Source organism: Dreissena polymorpha, chromosome 7 (genome assembly GCF_020536995.1).
Source record: "Dreissena polymorpha isolate Duluth1 chromosome 7, UMN_Dpol_1.0, whole genome shotgun sequence".
NCBI lineage: Eukaryota > Metazoa > Mollusca > Bivalvia > Myida > Dreissenidae > Dreissena > Dreissena polymorpha.
In genome coordinates this window covers 5,589,640-5,612,375 of record NC_068361.1, presented here as the reverse complement: position 1 = coordinate 5,612,375, position 22,736 = coordinate 5,589,640, and the positions used below count along the sequence as shown (strand labels likewise).

Sequence of the window (22,736 nt, the reverse complement as noted above, 5' to 3'; positions counted from 1 at the left end):
ACTTCTAAATATTAAAGACAATATCAGGGGTTTTCAGCCTTATATTACAGAGGCATATTAAAGGCCCCTTCCCAATTAAAAATTTCATTAAAATCATGCAGTTTTCCCAAAAATCCTTACTTACACCAGCTTTTTTATTTCCCAAAGCAGTAATTTTAGCGAGAATTTTCCCCAAAATCCATAGGCTAGGGCCTTTTCCCAATGAAGCGAGGAAAACACCTGAATATCTTTTCGTTACATGCCCATAAAGTTTCATAGAAAACATTTTCCGAGACCAACCGGTGATTCCATCAAGCAGACCCCTACAAACTTTACGTCATGGGTATTTAAAGTGATACAAAGGTTAAAAAATACCAAAACAAGGAAAAACCCTATTTCAACCATCAGGTAACATATAATATATAGCCACAATTGTGTGGCTTTCACGGAAACGATGTGTGCTTGCTATATTTTAATGTTCCAAAGATATGTACACATATTTTTATGAGAAGGATTTCTTCAAAATGTATGAACAGCTATATGTCCAGTCCATAATATTACTTTATAACTAGTTGCTGTCTAAATCTTGCACAACAGCCTCGGGGAGCCTTTCATTCTGGCCTGTAGTCTGGTCGGACATTTTTTCTGTAAAAGAAACACAAACACTACAGGTAACTGGTTAATAAATAACTATCCGCAAGTCCTTTATTTAAATGTAAGTGCAAAAACACATGTTATTCTGCCCACAAGTTAGGTTAATTTCATTAAATGAACGATTTTGATAGATATTTATTTTTAATTATTTTATATTAGAAAAGATTGTATATAGCTGTTTTAAAAATAGCTTTTGATGTATTATTTTACTACACACCTTTTACTGTATTCTGCAGTGCTGATACGGTGCGTGTTTTAAAAAATCTTTAATGGTGACTTCTACATCGGATCTCGTCATGTTCGATACCTTACGTCACGGACTCTAGATCAATATACACCCCGTGCTTACGTATTCCATCTGCAAAGATATCAAAATACAGGTCAAAACTCAAATGTTTGTAACAACTATTTAAGTAAACAAAGATGAAACTTCAGCAGCACAGCATTCCCATCACCAACCGTGTTGGGCCAGCTAAATGCCGGTATTTCTGAAAGTTTTAAGACTCCCATGGATGCATTTTTTGCAACAAAAACTGGGGGTAAATTACTACCAAACTTCCTTTAAAGAAATGCCTGGAGATGCATCAATATTAAAATGCATTAAATTGTTGTGCCGGTGCCTCGGGGAGGGTGGAATGGGGCGGTCAATCGCAAATAGGCCCATGGACCCACACGAAAGGTGGATAGATATGTCTGTGCTCGAGAAGGAGTCGGTAAGTCAGGATCACGAGAGGGCCCAACTAGAAGCCCAACTTTCGGCTCTTGAGGCGGACGTAGCTCAATGGGACGATTTTCTTCCCCAGATTGCAAAGCCTTTGCTCCCAAAGCGTCTGTTGTTACAGCCGGACAATATGATGACAAGCATACCGAAACCGTTTAATGTCGCATCAAGCGTCCCCGCCCCGCCCCCTTTGTTAGGTTTGCCCCAGAGTAGGGACAATGGGCCTACGGGATCCCATCGTGCCTCAAAGGGCCCTCTTGCCCCGAATGGTCTACCTGTCCCAATTCCATCTACCATCACTATTCCCATACCCAGCAATGCACCGGTTTTCAATAATTTGCCCTGACCAAGCAACCCTCCTGGCCCAAGTATTCCCCCGACACAGAAAGATCGGGATGTTCTGACAAAATTGCCTAAGAGCCTGCTATATGATGGGCAGAGCAATTGGTTTGTTTTTCAGAGCAAGTTTGAGCGCTACGCAAGGGTGCAAGATTGGTCTGACGCAGAATGCGCCGATTGCCTTGGTTGGTGTTTGACAGGAAAGGCGGTCGATTTCTATGCGTTGCTTACCGAAGGGAGAGGGACGGTACCTTACGCAGAGCTAATGCAGCGACTGCAGGAGCGTTTTGGCGCCAGGGAGCTTACCGCCACCGCGCAGGGCCGTTTCCACGTTGCCCATCAGGAAGTAGGCGAGTCCCTAGACAATTGGTCAGATCGGGCGCTGAAGCTGGCAACAGCGGCGTTTCGTGATCTGCCCTATGCATACGCCGCTGAACAGGCAGTGACGAAGTTTTGTCACGGTTTGATTGACGAGGAGGCCGGCAAGCATGTTAGTCTGCAGTTACCAACATCTATGGGAGATGCGATGAACATGCTGAAGATATATAGCCATGTTCAGTCGGCTTGCGCCGCGGCTCCGCGGTATACCCAGGAGACTGAGCAAGAAGAGTCAATGTGGGTTCATGAGGTGAAGAAAGCACCCATTGCGGATGAGGTCAGTGTGTCGGCGGTCGACAAATTGACCCAGGTGGTCGAGAAGTTGCTGGATGCTGTGGAGAGATTGTCAAACTCTTTTGGAAGTTCGGCCGTTGATCCCTTTGTCCGACAACCGGGTAAGCCGTTTCGAAATAAAAAAGGCTATGCCGAATACCCTGTGGAGTGCCCCTACCCAGGAAAGGTCAGGAACCGGTGGTACAACGACCAACGCCAGGTTATGTATCCTTCGGGTGCGGGTGGCGGAGGTTTACGTGGGCATCGGAACCAAAATTCAAAAGTCCGCACTGAGGGATCGTATCGCGGCAGATATGGTTCCAACTGGGGACATTTCCACGCCATGTCCTTGCCCAACCATAAGGAGAAGGAGCCCGTTGTGGTAGCTGCGACGACTAAGCAGTTGGGCCAACCGGAAGTGGATCATGTAAACCAGCTAGGTCCGGTTTCCCAGTTCTGCATGAAGGTGCAGCATGCCAAGGACGTGCACGATGCAGTTCCCTTGGTGCTGCCAACAGTGCCAGATGTCGTCAGTGATCCAAAGATGGTCATTGGCGAGAGCACTGAAGGAGACCATGGAGATCCTGTGTGCGATGATGAATTTCGCGTGCAGCGCGTTGCGGTTCAGTCTGCGGAGGCGGCTAAAAGCATGGCGACCGACAGGGCCGACCAGGTGGGGGCCAAAATAGCCCAACGAAAAGCTGCTGAAACTACTCCGGCCACCGGAAGGTCAGTCCCTGTCAGACGGGCGACAGAAGTTGCCGCGTGTGACCGCCGTGAGGGCGGCGCATGCGGATGCCGAGTTACCCCAGATGACAGCTGGGAAGGTGGTGTTCGAAGACTTGTTAGGCGTGGTTCCAAAGGGTGGCGACCCTCTAGTTCTCGCCGCTGGGAGCGGTCCCAGCGGTGGAAATTAGGTTGGCGACCACCAGAGCGTCTAACTTCCAAAATCTGTACCGCCTAAATTGTAAATGGCGAGGTTAATTGTTAGTAAAACTAGGAAAACAATGCAAAATACAAAAGACCCCCAATTTAAAAAAAATTACAGTAAAGTTGCAGTGACATTCTATTCGCGGTGTTGATAACGTATTACGGTGTACGCGGAGTATCTCTAGTAGTAACACTAAAAGCAGCAGCAGTAGTAGTAGTAGTAGTAGTAGTAGTAGTAGTAGTAGTAGTAGTAGTAGTAGTAGTAGTAGTAGTAGTAGTAGTAGTAGTAGTAGTGGTAGTAGTAGTAGTAGTAGTAGTAGTAGCAGAAGTAGTAGTAGTAGTAGTAGTAGTAGTAGTAGTAGTAGTAGTAGTAGTAGTAGTAGTAGTAGTAGTAGTAGTAGTAAAAGCTGTTGTTATGAATATTACATAAAGTACGCGGTGTATAAAAGTAATAGTTCTCTTAAACATTTTGATAAATTTGATTAGATTGTTTTGAATATATATGTCCTATTGTCTCAGTTTAAGCCCAGTCTTTTATTGCAATATTGTTGGAACTATAAAATTGAAATTAATCTGAGCAGTGCTCTGCGAAATGGGGGTTTAATGAATAGGCATAAAGTGTCGTCCCAAATTATCTTGTGCCGTCCGCGCTTAACTTCCTGTAATTTTTGTATTACCGCGCTAAGAAGTGCTTTGCACAGTCACGGATGTGTTTGATTATTTCCCGTGAAGTATGTTGTTTTGTTTTTCCTTATGGTCGGCTGTGACATTGTCGGACATTGTCGGACGACCGCTGTCACACCGCACCATCGGATGTGGTAACTACGCAGATGGTGAATAGAAACCCGGTTTCCCCTGCAATATCCCAGTCTTGGCACCTCCGTCACCTTTTATCCTTCCATGTTAAGATTTGTGAGTCGATCTAACTTCAATCACTTCGTCATTGCTGTATCATGTCATTTATTTCCGTAATTTTCTATAAATTCTTTACTACCAACCATATGCCGAGCAATATCGTAGAATTTTGTCGCATGAGTTTGTTTTTTATAGGTGACAGTGCTTGACGACAACTGTCACACTCAATACTGTTGGCCGGAAGTGGTATTTCCCGGAGTTGTTCTTTTAAACAATATTTGCAGGTCTTTTTAAATTTGTGTGTGACCGTGCTTGACGGCAACTGTCTCGTAGCGTCACTTTAATTTTTTGAATGGCCCGAGTTGTTTCCCGGTGCATGTACACTTTTATTTTGTTTTTATTTTTGTAAAGTACATTTTTTCTCAGTGTGATCTCCACATTCTAATACATAAGTGACTGTACTTGTTGGACGAAAGCCAACAAGAATGTTTTTTCTTGATTAAGCAATTGTCGGACGATAGCCGACAATAATGTTTTTTTAATTAACTAATGTGATGGAAATTTTCTTATGCAAGAAACATATTGGTCACTAACCGCTAGAATGCAGCGGTCTGTATGTACCCCGCTATGCGCTGCCACTCCTGTGCCTGCGGGAGGGGGATCATGGTCCCATTTGAGTCTCTGTCTCTTCTGCCTTGGGTGCGACCGTAGGGCGGCGGCCCAAGAGGACAAAAGTGGGAGGAATGTAGTGGGTACAATAGTTTTATTTTAATTGTCTTTTCCTCCATATAATGTCAATGATTATGTTGCAAAATGTACGTTCTCTATATAAAATTAAAAGCAATTATATGTATTATTTGGACAAAAATAAGATTATTTTTATTCTTATATTTTTAACCTTTTTGTCACTTAGATATTATTTTAACGCATTTGTAGTACCTTAGAAAGTTACATTTCTTGTGATTTTTATTTTAATATAACCAAGAGGATTTTTATTGTATATTATGCAGTCACATGCAGAGGGCATAGGCCTTCTCATATGGGCTGCGAGGGGATGTATTTGTATGACATTTTATGATTTTATTTGATAAATTATTTTATTTGTTAAAATTTGTGAAAATGGATTGTAAGGTGGGTGCTCCTGTCCATTCATTGTGTAGACAAGGGGGGGACAGGAGTAGCCTGACCTTGTTTTTTAGAATATTGGGTCGAAAAGCTTTGGTAAGGCACCTGGGTTGATTTTTGTATTGATACACTCGGGTTTGGGGGCGTGTTGGGGCACTTGAGTTGATGGTGTGCTATTTTTGTTGGTACGGGCCGGTTTGTTTAAATTATAAATATATACAGGATGACCTGTCGCTGGATATTAAACATTTGTTTTTGTGTAATGTTTTAATAATTTTATTACAGGCCAATGGGTACTGACGTTTAATGAAGATGCATTAACTTTAGTTGTGGTCTATGGCAGGCGTTGCGCCAAAAGAGAGGTCGGACAAAAGCCGGCCGGCATGCAGACCTAACTTTAAGGTGTTAGGTCAAGGTGCTTACGCAAGGGGCACTATTACTTCATCGGTACGATTCCTTCGCTCTGTGGCGTCGTCCCAAAAGGACAAAAGTGGGAGACGTGTTGTGCCGGTGCCCGGTCTACAAAATGCCCACATACCTCGTGATTGGGAACCAGCGACAAATCGGTAAAGTGCATGTTGGGTAGCACGAGTTTGTACGGTCTCTTGTGCACGGGACGTTGATGTGAGTAGATGTGTTTATGTGCCTATGTCCCAATGTGAGTATTGTGTGAGGTATTGTGAGCCTGTATATTTTATATGGTATTGTATTGTATATGTGTGTCTGTAACTGTGAGCCTGTAACTGTGAACCTGTGCGTGTAACCCTGAGTACGATAGTAGTTCCAGGGGGTTAAGCCTGTGCATGTTAGCCAGTGTCTAGCTGTGAGCCTGTGTGTATTGTATTATATTGTATTTTATGTGTGTTCAACACGTATTTACCTGGAAGGCCATTCCCAGAAGATATAAGTGAGTCTGTGACTGTGTATGCGAGTCTGTGAGTTGCCTGTGATTGTGTCAATGACACGTATTTCCCTGGAAGTGTATTCCCAGAAGTATATGTGTATGTAAGCCGGTGAATGTGTGTTTAAGTACGTATTTGCCTGGAGGTGTATTCCCAGAAGTACATGTATAGTGCCATTTTGTGACGTGCAGTCGACGAGTATAGCCGACGAGAATAGCCGACGAGTTCCCTCGAAGACGACGAGGACGATTGGTGCCATCCTGACGAGCATTCCAGTTGATGCCCATGTGAGTAGTTTAGTATCTTGTCGTTGCTAGTAATTGCTGTAGTTGTTGTGAAAGAACCCCAAAGAGCTAACCGTGAAAACACTACAAAATTAATGTTCTATTATTCTATTATTAATTTCATAATTCTGAATCGTATTCTCAACCCCATTATACGTTTACAGGGTGAATTGACCGGGTGCGAACGAGTATTTGGGGCGAACGGAGTCGTAATCCTGACCTTAGCCGCTAATCTTAAAGAGTTAGCTAAATCATGCCAACCGCGATCATATATGCAAATTAATTAAATACATTAAAGAAAACACATGTCGTTTACCTGTATATGTAGATATTTATCAAACACGTTTCCTGAAATTAGTGAATTTTCGTCTTTTTTCACACCGCTTCTGTGTTTCTTTGTTCTTTTGTTATCGCGCCAAAGAGGAAGCGAAAAACCGCGGTTTCGTATTCAGAATATTCAAATTTGTTGAGTTGCAAATGTATATTTTAGCGCACAAACCTATATATGTGTATTTGTATTTTGTATGCAATGTTTTTGTGAATATTTAGTATAATTTAGTGTTTACAAGTTTATTTTATACCCCAACGCAAATAATTCGCAACTAAAACTAGCTCTATTTAGCTATTTCAAAATGCTTCAGAAAAACTGTTGAAATATTTATCTAAAATTATAAATGGTATTTTTATTTAAATCGTTTACCAAATATAACAGATAATAAATATTAAGATAAAAAGGAACATAAGATGGTATGACCAAAAACAACGTTGGTACAACGTTATGTTATAACGTTGAATAAACGTTCTAAAATAACGTTCTAAAATAACGTTTAAACAACGTTATTTAAACGTTATTGCATAGAAGGTAGAAAAACAAAAAAACATGGATTTGGATTTTGTTTTTATCTTTTATCAAATTGTTTTCTTTTTCTCATTTTATCAATTTACATCAAATTAAATTAAGTTTTACATAGTTATGGTAATAACGTTGCCGCAACGTCCGTATAAGGTTATTACATGACCTGACCATAATACAACCATATCACAACGTTGTAATAACGTTATGTGTTTGCTGGGTAGTAGCAAACGATGTAGAAAATCAGCCATGCTTAATACGACAACTTACACCAACTAGCAAATAATATGTTTTCCTCGCCAGTGAAAATATACAATTTTAAAGTAAATACTAAACGTTTATTGCACCTGATTATATAATAATTTTATAACCGAACAATATTTAATTTACTTTTCCGTAAATTTGTAGGTTGGATACTCCATTTATCAACCGCCCTAAGCTTATAAATTACAGTTGTATCAAGGAACTTGAATTGTGTATTTTGTAATTTATTTAGCAAACATAGTGTGGCTTGACATTTTTGCTGTGGTTAGTGAAGTACGCTTATAAGACATAGCGTGTCTATGGTATGCTTAAATGTGCTTCTTTGTTTATTGTGTAAAGCGCGTTGAAGTTGGATAAGTGGAATAATCACTATTAAAAATATGTACCATTGCTTTTACAATAACATTCGTGAGTGTTTATGTCGAAGTGTATGAGGTCCTTTTCGAGCAAGAGGCCCCATTATGTATGGACCCGCTGTGGGCCCCAGCACTCCTACCTAATTACTTTACTAGACCCATGAAAAGTTTGGATGAATTATAGTTGGAGTACCCGGAGGAAACCACACCTGTACGGTATGGTGGCAAACAACCACAGTCACATGCTGCCAGGGACGATAACAATCGTTAACGTAGTTTAAGCAGCCGTATTGAATAAAATGGAATTAGTGTTATTTAATTTCGAGCTCCATGATATTGAATATAAAATATTATATACACGGTAAACAATGAACTTGTACACTTCTTCCGATGGTAAGAATATTGCCGCAACGTAAAGGCATTATGATTGAATGAGGCATTGGAGTCATTATCTTATTTGTTTAGTTAGTTTCTTCGTTTTCTATGTTAGAAAGAGTTGATACAAATTCATAATTATATATATTGTTAAACAAGAGCACCGCATAACGGGTGCCAACGCTCGGCTACGGGTGCATTTTTGAATAAATAAAAGCTTGTCAGATTTTTTTTTTGATTTTTTTAGAGGTCCCAGTGACCTTGACCTTTGACTTGGTGACCCCAAAATGGATGTGGCGTGTAGAAATCATCAATATGCATCTACATATGAAGTTTCCAAGTTGTAGGTGGTACACTTTGATTTTAGAGCCAATGTAAAGGTTTTAGCACGACGCCGGCGGACGGCTGACGGCGGACGACGAGCTAGCTATGACAATACCTCGGGTTTTCTCCGAAAACAGCCGAGCTAAAAAATAACATAAGAATTTAACAAAGTACTATCATAGACCTTTTGCAACATACGATTTGTTCAATTATTGTGTTTTTCTTCTGGATTCAGGAACACTTAACTTTGCACCCGTAAGGCCCAATGACACGTTTAAGCTTTCTATAATAACCAATTGTGTATAAATGCATGCTTATTACTATTCGGAGCATTTATCTACCTTAAGCATCTGTAGTTATTTCTATTAAACGGTTTTCTTTAAAACTGTTTTCTGTAAAGTACGGATACATGTTTTCGTTTACATATTCATGCGTTGATGGTGTATTGTTCCGTTAGACAAATAGACTTGGCTATTAAAGATACGAAATGCTATTTTAAATACCACTACTTGATGAATAGTTTGACTTGCATGTAAGAAGTGTTTATATCACTTTTCAGTCACTGATATTATTTGTAATAGTTTGTCCTTACTGCCTTTAAAATTATTATGTTTCTCCTTGTCAACACTGTTATTGTTCTCTGTTCTTATTTTGTTTAGAAATGTCATTTCATTGAATTTAGTTCTGAAGTTTCATTTAACTTACTAACATATATACATGATTATACAGATTTGGTTAATTACTATAGTATACTGATACGTGACATTACTTTATTTATAATTATATGCATTAAAGACGATGTACCTATGTATAAGTCTTAATAAACTGTCAGTTCTGTTCTGTTCTGCTTTTAAAGATACGTGCTTTTATAATAAAAAATATAGTATATTAATTTATGTTATCAATGAAATTATTTGATGTAAAGGTGGATGAATGCATTTAGAGAATTGCATCTAATGGAGATACCGTAGGTCCATTTATTAAGGCAATTAAATTGACTCAAACACAACAATAACACTCGTTTGAAAATTCCTATGTATTACTGGTGCGATGAAATAAAAAAAACAATACGGATCACTAATCAAACATGCAGCGACTAATGAAAAAATATCCCTAACAATATTTTCAACTAGCTATACATTTGAGTACATTTTATAACTTGAACTTTAAAGATACCCTCACATCTTTATAAATACAAATATGCACGTACTGGTGGTAAAAGTACAAATCAAGAAAGTGAATGCTTAACCAACCTCTCCCCTTTGTAAAAATGCCTTTTTTTCTTTTGTTATACCTACCTGAGATAGTGTGCAATATAATTTCCCAAAGCTATTTATGAAAAATTAGAAATAAAGCATAACTTTTTTTTCAAGATATTTTCCATGTTCACACAGTATTTAACTTGTTCTTGTATCTCGTGTTTGAATTCAGAACTCACACAATCAATAAGGCAAGCTTTTTAGAAGTCAAGTTGCGTATGATACACTTAATCTGAGGATTCAAACATATATATGCGGATGCATGGACATTAAATTATGAACATAAAAATAATGAAGTAGATACAATTTCCATGAGAGATACATCTGGCATTTTTAGATGGATGAATAAAGCGCGTGTTGCAACATGCTGTTTAATTTTCTGTTTACCATGTATGTTTCGTAAATACCCTAAACGGTTACTTTTGCGTCATTTCGTCATTCGTCATTCGTCATTTAGAGGAAGTGAACTTCACGTCCTCTAAACATGATATGCTTCACAAATAAATGCCTCTGATGAAAACCGAAAAGTCGAAAGCTACGGCAAATTTAATCAAAGCGTTTTATTATATATATATATATATATACTTATATGTATATGTATTTATTTATTTATATGTATATATACATTCAATCGTTCTCATAGCAGCTAGAATGACATTGCCTGCAGCGGAACACATTACAAATGGATCGAAATAAAGAAAGCATTTCACTCCACCATTTCGCTTTTTGGACTGAAGATTTGAAGTATACACGAGAACGTTCGATAAGTAAGATAAGTAATTGTATGGCTGTGTATATATATATATATATATATATATATATATATATATATATATATATATATATATATATATATATATATATATATATATATATATATATATATATATATATATTAATTAATTGTTAAACGTTGGTTGCGTTAAAGTAAGACACATCAAAATTGTTCAATAAATGTTGTAACTACTTACATTTTGGACGTTATAAGTGATCCTTATAATGCACTTTATTGAAATTAATTCAATGTAACGTTTAATCATTATGCAATCTTAAAGGGATCTTTTCACGGTTTGGTAAATTGACAAAATTGAAAAAAGTTGTTTCAGATTCGCAAATTTTCGTTTTAGTTATGATATTTGTGAGGAAACAGTATTACTGAACATTTACCATAGTGCAATATAGCCATTATATGTATCTTTTGACGATTTGAAAACCTAAAAATTATAAAGCGTTGCAACGCGAAACGATTGAATAATTTGGAGAGTTCTGTTGTTGTCGTTTAAATTTACGAAACTACGAAGATTACTTATATAAAGTATAAAATACTTTCACTGTGTATACCCGGCGGAATAGCCGAGAGGGGTAATGCATTTTTACTTCAGACTAATTCCAGGACTCCGGGGGTCACTTGTTCGAGCCCTGTTACCGGCTACTTTTTTTTCCTTTTTTAAATTTTATGCTTGATTTTTTACTGGAGCTTTTGAGATCCAATGTTTACATTTATCAATATAAAGCATTTAATGACAAACTTCACAATATGCCAAAATCTGTGAAAAGGCCCCTTTAAACGGGCTATGTAACTTACGAGTATCAAATAACACAAACACGGGATTACATTCATTAGTTTAAGTTATGTTTTACAAGAGGTGATGTTTTTATGAAATGCAAAAGACCTCTGCAAGACCATAATCGGTATACATGGTAGAAACATGTTTATTTTATTGTTTATTTCAAACCTCAACTCGACGGGCTTGAAATGGTTCGTTTTCCTTACTGTCACGATTAGACGCTCCATATAAAAGATAGCATGTGTCTCAAGAACAATAAACGCCAAACTGCTGTATGAGCCGATTCAGCGTTTATATAGAGAATAATAGGTTGGTTCGGCTCACTAGATAAGATCCTCAGACGAGCCAGATAACCATTCTCCAACCACGTTTCCAACCTATTATTCTATTTATCATGTCACATTTACAACATTCGTACATAAAGCCCAGGTGGTGTTCCATACTTGTTTGACCTTGTGTAGATTTCCTTACGTCGCGCTATATTGTTTTATGACCACATGAAAAGGCATGCGCATGCGCGGAGAGCGACTGACAGATATTCGAGGACACGTGGTCAACTAGCCTATTAACTTTTGGGTTATTAGGTTACCGGCAGCCAATTGTATAAATATGGATAACTTTAGCCAATCCAAAAGATAACCTTTGGTTAACTTTATCCGTTTTGGATATGTTATCCAATGTGGTTATCCTATTGTATAAAAATGCAAGTCGCATTGGATATCTTTATCCGATTTGGTTAAAGTTAGCCAAACATAAAAAACCCACAATGCATATTTAATCTGGCTCCGGTCAAGACGGTTTCGCGGAAAGTGTCATTCAGACGACAACAAAATGGCTGAAACGCTTTCGCTTCGTAAAAAACGTTCAGTTAACTTTTCCCACGAGGGAACTGCTATCAATATATTCACATAATTCCATTTTAATCCATACATATTTTTATTCTCGTTAGGTGCGGTGCGCAGCGCAACAGGATTTGTTGAGCTGCTCCAACTGGTTGGTAATTAAATCCAATTTATTTTAATTTCCTTTGCAAGAAACAAAACATTCCATGTGCCTCCATGTCGCTAAAAAATCACACTGTCACTGATAAAGCATTACACGCTTCTATGCATAGTATTTTCTAGATTGTGTAGTCTTTTGGAAGAGTTCATTTTTTTCGTAGGTTACTGTAATGGATACTAAAATAATCAATACTATGTACGCAAACGACTTTAATGATTAGCGAGAAATTGACAGAATAATCGTACTATTAATTTCCTTTCTTGCAAGTATGCTTATGATCTGAGAAATCATGCGTTTGTTTATAAATGGTAAGTTATATTGTTACTTTAACTTTTTTTAAATACATGACTTTGTAATAGCAACATGTCAAGGAAAGTTAGATAGCTTGTCATTAATGTTCACTTGCATCCAACAATGATAAGCAATTAATATGGAGCATTAAGAAAAACACACAAATGACATTACATAACAATTTATCTCTCAATTAATCAAGTATTATTTATTTAATTGTGTACATGCATCAAAACATGGCTTTAACAATAGTAATAATGTACTTACACATTTATACAAAACAAAATTTAACATTTTGAAATCAGTGATTTTGTTTGCCCAAAATTACAGCCTCTTACAGACTGTTTCCCAAATGCAAAAAGTTAAAAAACGGTTGTTTCTTATAAACGGCAAAAAGTAACTTTTTCCCATAAATCTGACCAAAATTTCCCCAAAAAGATGCCAAACTTCTCCAATAAACTCAATAATTGTTTTATTGAGTTAATTATACAGCAATTTAATTCCCTATCACTTTATAATATGAATTTAAGAAAGCAGTTAAACTTAAACATGCTGCAGGGATGGAAACTAACTTTTTACTTTTGGTTGCCCACACGGGCAACCGACTTTAGTATTTTGGTTGCCCAGCTGAAGAATTACAAGCCCAGAAATATGTTAATGTTGTGTCATGTGCATCTAATATTATTATTTAAATACAAAAACAGACACTTAAATAACATTGCTGACATGACACACTTTTAATGCATTATGTATTATTATGAGCCTGAATTGAATAATTTCCTATGCATTAATTAATAATGAATATTTTTAAACTCATTGTTGATCCACAGTCACAAATTTTTATTGCACTGATTTGTTTCAAGCTTTAAAAAAAGTAAACTTGCCCGGCTGGACTACCAACTTTTGAAATTGAGTTGCCCAGGCCAAAATCTACTTGCCCCGGGTTCACGGTCAACCACTAATTTCCATCCCTGATGCAGTTATAAATAATTGATATACTGTTGCTCTTAATCATATTGACTATATATGTTTAAAAAAAATCACAGGAAATTAAAATAAGTTAATATTGTTTTCTAAATTATTAATAAATGATTTCTTTTTTTTTTCAGAAACATCAGAAGACAGCAGTGCAGATCAAGGTAAATATCATAATTGGCTTATACAATCAAGAAACGCCTATTGACCACACTTATGAAGTTAAGAAGATAAGTTAAATGCATTTACTTAAAGTGTTTAATTCCATAGAAAATATTGAAACTTAACATTGTAAATAAGTACTTAACAAGATGTAAAATAAATATCTGCATTTCAGTTCTTAGTGTGCCTGTTCCTGTGAATAAAAAGGAAATTAAACCAAGCAGGAATCCAGCTATTGGTAAAAGGTATATCCTCATGTTTTTCTCATTTGTTACATATTCAAACTTTGTGTAATAATTCCTTTTATTTAATAAATTTAATAATATCATTAAGGAAATCAAATTTAAATGGAAAAACTCTTAGACCTTACTTAGATTTAAAAATCAACATAAACACTGCAGATGTATAACATAATAAATAAGATTTTGTTATTAAGTTATAATAAATTATTATTTATAAATGTTTATGGTAAAAAATGCTACAAAGCACTTTCCTATAAATCGGGAAAGAGCAGACCCTGAGGGAACTGCAGATGGCATATTATGCTGGAGCCATTGCAGTTCAACAGGAAAAGTTGCTACTTATGAAATCCCAGAGAGAGTTTTTTGAGGAGGGAAAGCTCATGATGGCATTTGCCAAAGACAAACTGTAAAAGAATGTTATATAGTTTACCACAGGTGTTGCAGTGTGAGAAATTCAGATTTTTAAGTATTCAATAGCCCTAATTCTTATACCCATAATATAAAAACTTAAAAGTAAAAATTTCTTACTTCTTACCAGCCCGACAATATTCATTTTTTAATTCCCACTAGCCCGAATGGATTTTCACAAGCCAAAACCCTTCCGGGTTAGTGCAAATTTCGCAAACTGGTGTTGGGCGCTTGGCCAATTAAGTTACTTTAACACTATCAATATGTCATAAAACAACATTTTTTTTATCATTTTGAGAAAAAATAATTCTAAAAATGATAATAAATGATACAAATTACATATGTAGCCGGGGTTTGTGTTAACAACACAATGGGTTTAAAGTTCCAAGTTTTTAATATATGTGAATGATGGTCAGTGACCAAGACTTAGTGTAGAAAGTGGCAATTGAAAATAGCCAACTACAACATCTACCTCTTGCAAGGTTTTACAAACAAGTGACCTTACATTTAGTTATTATTTAAAATTATATGGATGACCATCAAATCATCTCACAATAAACACAAAAATGTAAATAAAGTAAGTTATTCTTACTAATTTACACCTTTGCCTATACCAGCAAATTTAAATCACTGCAGTACACTCTCCACCAGAGTAGACTCTCAGTAGTAGACAGTGTTTACAAGGTGCGTGAGAAAATTCCTGTCCTATATTTAAATACATCTGTTCAATCAGCTGATGGCTGACCTAGTTGTCATTTAAATGTAAACATAATGGATCTCCATAATTATGCACAGGGAAAATAATCAAAATTATTAAACTATATATTTATGAACACACATTTTAAAGACTTGTTTTGTCTTTATCTTTATCAGATGTAAATGAACACACATTTTTAAGACTTGTTTTGTCTATGTCCGTACATCATTCTGAATACTATTACGCCATACATAGATCAAGTCACCCATGGTGCCTTGTAATGTCCTGCCGTCTTCATCTGCAATTAATGTTATTTATTGATGATTAATTTTATTACTCATTATTATTGTTATTAATATTGTTATAAATATTATTATTTATTTATGTTATAAATGGGTTTTTTAATATTCAATATTAATATTAATATTATAATTATTGTGCATTGCTTATTAATGTAATGCTATTGTTCATTGTTAAGCTAGATTTAAACAGCCTTTTACTTGTTTAGTAAAATATTTTTAACAAATTTATTGCACATAGTCATAATATTTGTTTAATGTATTCTTTGCATTGAATGAATTATTTTAAAACCTGAAATAGTTTGCAGTTATTGCATCCCTGATAGCCTGTCCGTCAGGGTTACCCTCAAGCTGGACAAGTGGTGGAGGTTGAGGGTCTTCTTCCTCTGGGAATGCCTCCCTCTCACCCCATGCCTTAGCGAGATTGTGCAATACTACACATGCCAGAATTATTTTTGCTAAATTCCCCGGCTTCATTCGTACCTAAATGTTTAAAGAATATTATTAAACATTTTTAAATTAAAATAAGTTAATTTAGTGCATATTTTAAGTTATTTCATGATATTAAACATAAATGTTATAGTGCTTATTAACACATTAATACTTAATTAATACCGCTTCATGAAGGACATGAAACCTCCGCTTCAGTACACCGAATGCTCTTTCGATAACATTTCTTGTCTTTGCATGTGCGTCATTGAACATCTGTTGCTGTGGGGATCCTGGTGTAAATATGCTATATTTACAATATTAATTTCAAACATATAACATCAAAATGAACTTAGACATGTGTTATAAGAAAAGATTCAGTACAATGTATTTTGTAAAGACCGGTAAATGGAAACCTTTGAACAGAACAATTAAACAACAATTACAGAATGATCCTCTTCTAAATGTATATAATTTATTTTCACATCCATTTTGTCACAATAACCTTTAGTTTAAACCTATTTATTTTGGCTCGATTGCATCGAAAGCTGTAGGCTTATATAAACGCTCTCGAGTCCGTTTCCTGGGACTATAACCAGTACTTGGTGACTTTGGGGGAGGTCAAAGGAACGTTCCCAGTGGGGTTCGAACTCATGACATCCAGTTCGCTAGGCGGACACCATATCCAGTACGCCACGGCGAATAACCTTTTATAAGTATACATTTATAAATGAGAAACAGGAACATGCACAACAATAAATGAAATCGCATTAAAAAAAAAACAATCCATTTTAGAATATGCGCTTACCATGATGATGGGCTTCCAAATAATCAGACAGTACTGAGGTTCTGAAAACATGAGCATCATGAGTACTTCCAGGCCATGTGGCATTTATGCTGGTGAATACACCTGAAATATGATTACAAAGAATATAATGTATGCAATTTAACTATAGACGTTCCGGTGCAGTAAATCATTCAAATAGTATGATACATCTTATTATTAAAATGTAGCAAGAAAATAATTCTTTGTAGCCTCTTTTACTGTATATTCATCCACTTAAGAGTGAATTGACTTTTTCTACTGAATGAAAAGAATTTCACCACAAGTGAGACATTTAATTAGACATTTTATATCTTTCCAACAAAAGTATGGCAAAATAATTTACAACGCACACCCTAGCAACCACTAATTTGTCTGTATCTTTCCTATCAATCTGTTCAGTCAACATTTTTACAGGAAAACATAAATCTTTTGAAGTAATTTTGATATAATCATTAAAAAATATATCTTATAGACTAATAAACACAAAAACACTGTTAAAAAGTGATTTTTTTCAAAATTATTGTTTTTTCTCTTACAAAATCTAAAATTCACATGTTTTTAACCAAAATACAACATCTATGTTATATGTTTTTTAAATAAGCATAACTAACTCAAGTTTTATCAGAAAAATGTCATAATTTCCAAAATAAGGGGGTGGATGAATTTATAGGGTTGGATGAATAGAGAGGAAAGAAGGCTATTGGAATTCCCTGTCTTGTGCCTCTATAATACAAAGGATCAGACTATATTTTAACCATGAAACAGACTTTACCTATCTTTATTTAGAATCGTTACGTCATTTGAACTGAGTACATGTGAGTTTTTGGGCGCAAAATATGCATTACACTGTGGAAATTTGGACTTAAAGGACGTGTGTTAAACTAAAAACGGAATTATAATAAATCGTACCAGATCATAAGTAATTGTTACGGAATCTTTGATCTGGTGTGTAAACAGCAGGATGCTTATAAATATAAATAAATGGATTTATAAAATGAAGGGATACTCAAACTTGAAGGTAAGAACTAAAATTATGTTTTAAACTTTTGTGTACGAATTGATAAATACATGTACCTCGATGGTCGCACGTTGCCTGTACATTGACACTGTGATAGTGCTTTCTGTTCACATATTGCTCCTCGTGTTCATGGAGAGCAATGATGCGAACGTGTGTTCCGTCGATCGCCGCAATTACAGACGGAAATCCAGCGATTTTGAAAAAAAATTAATAAATATAAATAAAGTCTGTCCGTCGTCGGGAGTTTAATTGTTTGGTCTTTCAGGTCACACAGTTCGTCAGTTACTCTGGTCGCTACCCTTTAAACCGTGGCAATGTCCACCCCAAAAGTAAACTACCCACTTTAAAATTTCGCAGACTACGGGGGGATATGATTGAAACGTACACGATCTTGAACAATATCTATGACAAAAGAACAACAGTTGGATTTTTTACTCTGAACACAAACACAACTAGAGGTCATCCATTGAAACTTTTAAAGCACAGATGTGCACGTGACATTCGCAAGAACTTTTTCTCCAACCGCATTGTAAACATATGGAATAAGTTACCAAGTGCTGTCGTCACATCCAAAAACACGGATACTTTTAAAAGACGCCTGGATCATTGGGTCAATCACCCGATTATGTATGATCATAACTGTGACTATAATGTAATAACCGGAAGCAAAACACCGAGACTACTAAATATTGAGGACAAAGAAGAGGCCACTACAGAGGTCCAAAAGACCTGCGGTGGTAAACCACCTAAGGTAAAAGTATCCCCTATTAATTGCAAAAAATTTCCGGAAGCAAAAAATCTCAGTGTTATCAATATTTGCTGCCTCGGCTCGGTGTCAAGGGTTGATTCCGTCTAGTTGGTCTCTCAAGTCTATGTCCGATCAGTCGTTCTATGCGGTCGATGCTGTCAGGTGTAAATCTAAATCGTCGTCGTATTTCTTTGGGGTCGTCAGTTTCCGTAAATCTGTCAATTCGTCGAAATTGTCTTGGTCGTCTAGCGTTCGGTATGTCAATGTCAGCCATTTTGTCAGCGCGTTCTTCATTTGGATAAAGATAACCGACGTCAACTATCTTGGCTAACTCTTATCCAAAACTTAACCGGAACGTGAACCGTTTTGGATAACTATTTTTTATACAATCGCTAACCAAAAAAGATATCCTAAAATTGAAGATAACCAAAAGTTATCCTCTGGATTAGTTCTGGCTACCATAACTTTAAATGTCGCTTTTTATGATTTTTGACTGGCGCGACTTTATGGTCTGTCAATACTATATAAACTGAACGCTGAAGTTTCTTTAGCTACCGCTGGATAAGAGCACAGGTGGTTAGCGTGTGGCTATGATATTAATTAGTGAAAACATCATTTTGAATGATAAATAATCATATTATAACGAAAAATTAACTTTTCTGAAAAAAAATATTTCACTATCAAATATATATATAACAAGGTATGCAACTCAAAATCAGCCCAACACGGGGTGCATCGCTTTGAACAGCCATATCTTCATCAATTTTGCAGCGATTTTCACGATCTCGGTCTTATTCAACGCAGAAATGAATTTCCTTTCTGGAAATGTATATGTCTTGCAATATTTTTACAAATGCTGGGTCAACTTTTAAGAAATAACACGATACACAACACGCATGACCCAGTTGACAGTGATCATGTATTCTTTATGAATGAAATCTCCAGTTGTAAAGACACACCTCCGCATTGGACCAATGAAATCACTCGTATGTTTAAAATGTCAGTTAGTTGAAATGTATGTAAACAAAGGTTTCAAACGGCGCTGGACAGTTTGTCTTGATGCAGAATGTAACGACAAGAACGGTAATAAAGTTTTTTCATACGTTTTATTGAATTATGGTATCGAACTACATGAACTTTGTAGGGAAGTTGCCCTTTACTCCGTGAAGATTTCAGTCTTAAAGACAGCATGATCACTGTCAACTGGGTCATGCGTGTTGTGTATCGTGTTATTTCTTAAAAGTTGACCCAGCATTTGTAAAAATATTGCAAGACATATACAGTTCCAGAAAGGAAATTCATTTCTGCGTTGAATAAGACCGAGATCGTGAAAATCGCTGCACAATTGATGAAGATATGGCTGTTCAAAGCGATGCACCCCGTTTTGGGCTGATTTTGAGTTGCATACCTTGTTATATATATATTTGATAGTGAAATATTTTTTTTCAGAAAAGTTAATTTTTCGTTATAATATGATTATTTATCATTCAAAATGATGTTTTCACTAATTAATATCATAGCCACACGCTAACCACCTGTGGATAAGAGTTATCCATATTTATACAATTGACTGCAGGTTATCATAAGGCTGATTTAAAGGCATACATGTGACAGGATAATATTTAATGATATTCAAAAGCTTCTATCTACAACTGCGGATGCACATACTGAATTGGACGTCACGTGTTCATATTTCATAAATATAATGTTAGTATTTAAGTGTGCAAAAAAACGTTACTATCGAACAAATAAATATTTTGGTGTATACATTTATCAAATGTGTTCAAGAACGCATTATATTGTGTCCACCGACATTCTTAATCGTCGTTTTACTTTAAAATTATCGACAGGATCTAGTCCGCTGTTTTACACACAGAAATATGTTCTTCTTCAGGTTTTAACAAAAATAACATTTACTATATGCCTATTTATGAAAAGGCTTATAAGCAATAATTATATTCCGGTTTCAAATTATTATGTTTGAAGTTAAAGCTGTGATGCCATTGATTTCCATGAATACGCCGTTCCAAGATACGAGATAAAATACATTTGCAATAACAACTCAGCATTTAAAAAATTTTAAGATTCTTTATTCAAGGAAACATATAGAAAATCATTAAGGTTTAAAATACAAAGCGTTAAGAACTTCATTATTATTCTGAGATTAAAAATAATCGGGTAATTAACAATCACTCATTAAAGCTGTTGAAGCATTAATGGTCACAGACCTGGAAAACATACGTAAAAACAGATTAGTATCTGTTATTACATACTTTTGTTAAGATATTACTGCACTAAATAACATTGTTGAGACAGTATCTAAGTTCAGAAAACCCTTCGTTGAATCATTCTGCGCATTACTATGGGATAAAACGTAACTGATAGTGATGAGCTGAAATGATAAATAACTATTTATATTGTTGTGAAATTTCCATTAAAGAAATCAACCAATTTAATTTTCAGAGTCCCATTGTTCGCAAACAAACAGTCGGGAAATAAAAATCATTTTAAAATTCCGTCGTTAACGGAAATGGGATGGGGATTTAATTTCCTTGGCAAATATTCAGACAAGCAACTATATAAGTATTCCCCTTGCCTATTGTAAGATTGCTGTGTACAACTTGATGTTAATGCAGCTCATTCATCGGCGTCTTAACAAACAAATAATAAAATAAGATGGTTTGCAAATATTGCTTACCAACGTGTTTTTCTTTCTAACAGGCGATATTAACTGACACAAACTGTCAACAAATAACACAATTAAACTATTACTACTTTTAACTCTGTGATTCATGCAGACAAATGCTTTTCTTAGATGATGCAAGCCCCGTGTTTAGAATTGCATCACCAATTAATGGATCAGTTTCCCGTACTTAAGCTATATAAACGTCCATATACACATATACACATACAGTAATACTTCAGCAGCACCAGCAGAAATTATAAGAACCTTGATTATTCAAAGCGTCATTTTTTAACGACAAGGAACCAATTGTGAACAGTACGACAAGGAACAAAAACACTAGAAAAGACACACACGTAACAAACCTACACACACGAAAAACTGGGGTCACCTCTTTATATCTGTTAATACAAAAGCACTGTTAAAACCGGTTCTGAGCTTTAAACCTCATACTTTTTCAATAATTATTCATTACATTTGAAAATGTACATACATATTAACCTCATCGCATCATAATTCGAGCGACGAAAGAGAATGCATTTCAATGTTATACTTAATATCTCAATGGTTATATACAGACCAGAACGTCCGAACCGTATCTTTCTCAAGCACAAGATATGAAACCAAAACGAGCATCAACTACATATCGTCTTTATTAAAAAGATTAAAAGACAGAGCATCATTTGGATTTAATATTCTTACCATCGTCATCCATTGCATGAAGAAGTCGCACGTTAAACATTGTTTGTACTTGTTCAATTAAATTTACTTAAACTTTGATAACGGTAAAATATTAACCATTCCTTGGCATTCCTGTGTCAACAACCCTGACTACCACGGCATTTGAAAACATCTTTGTTCGTGTATTCCCGTAATCTTCAAATCAAGTATAGTCACGACTTATTATCAAACAGGAAGAGGTGCGATGCGATGTATATAAACATTATTTCTTAAGTGATTACTGACTCTTAAAGGGGCTTGTTCACATATTGTCTAAATGACAATTTTCCAACGTTTTGTCACAGATTCAAAAACTAAAAGATTACTGTACATCATGGTGTGAAATAATATTAATAGCCTAGCCTTATACCCAAAATAAATTGTTGTTTGTAAGTAATTTGTATTTTAAATTGATAAATTATAAAGAGTTATGCACTTCAAACACTACACTTCCGTAAAGTGCCTACGTTGTTTGCCTTAATAACAATAAACGGATTGCTTGCAAAAAGTATAAAATGGGTAATGGTATGTAACAGTAATGTAACAGCTAAGATTGTCGAGTGATTATAGCAAACAACTTTTACTCCAAAGGCCAGTGCTTCGAGCCGAGGTGAGATAAACTTGTAATTTTTCTTTTTTTCTTGTATATGCTGTTGTTTTTCACAGTAGCCATGTCAAAATCTGTCTCTTCTTTCATTATCAACGTTCAGTAAAATGTTACTTTTTGTACAACAAAATCAATGAGTTGATGACCTAAATTATACTATATTATGTTATATAAGTATTGTATGATATGT

General features: G+C 35.7%; 1 long non-coding RNA gene across 1 annotated transcript; it reads right to left on the bottom strand.

Annotated features, from left to right (window-relative positions):
- Nucleotides 1-12,966: 12,966 nt before the first annotated feature.
- LOC127839166 (uncharacterized) lies at nucleotides 12,967-16,856 on the bottom strand. Its single transcript, XR_008030193.1, has 4 exons — nucleotides 16,753-16,856; nucleotides 16,131-16,237; nucleotides 15,808-15,998; nucleotides 12,967-15,514 (listed from the first exon to the last, which is right to left on the bottom strand). It is a non-coding gene; the product is annotated as an uncharacterized LOC127839166 (long non-coding RNA).
- Nucleotides 16,857-22,736: the final 5,880 nt, after the last annotated feature.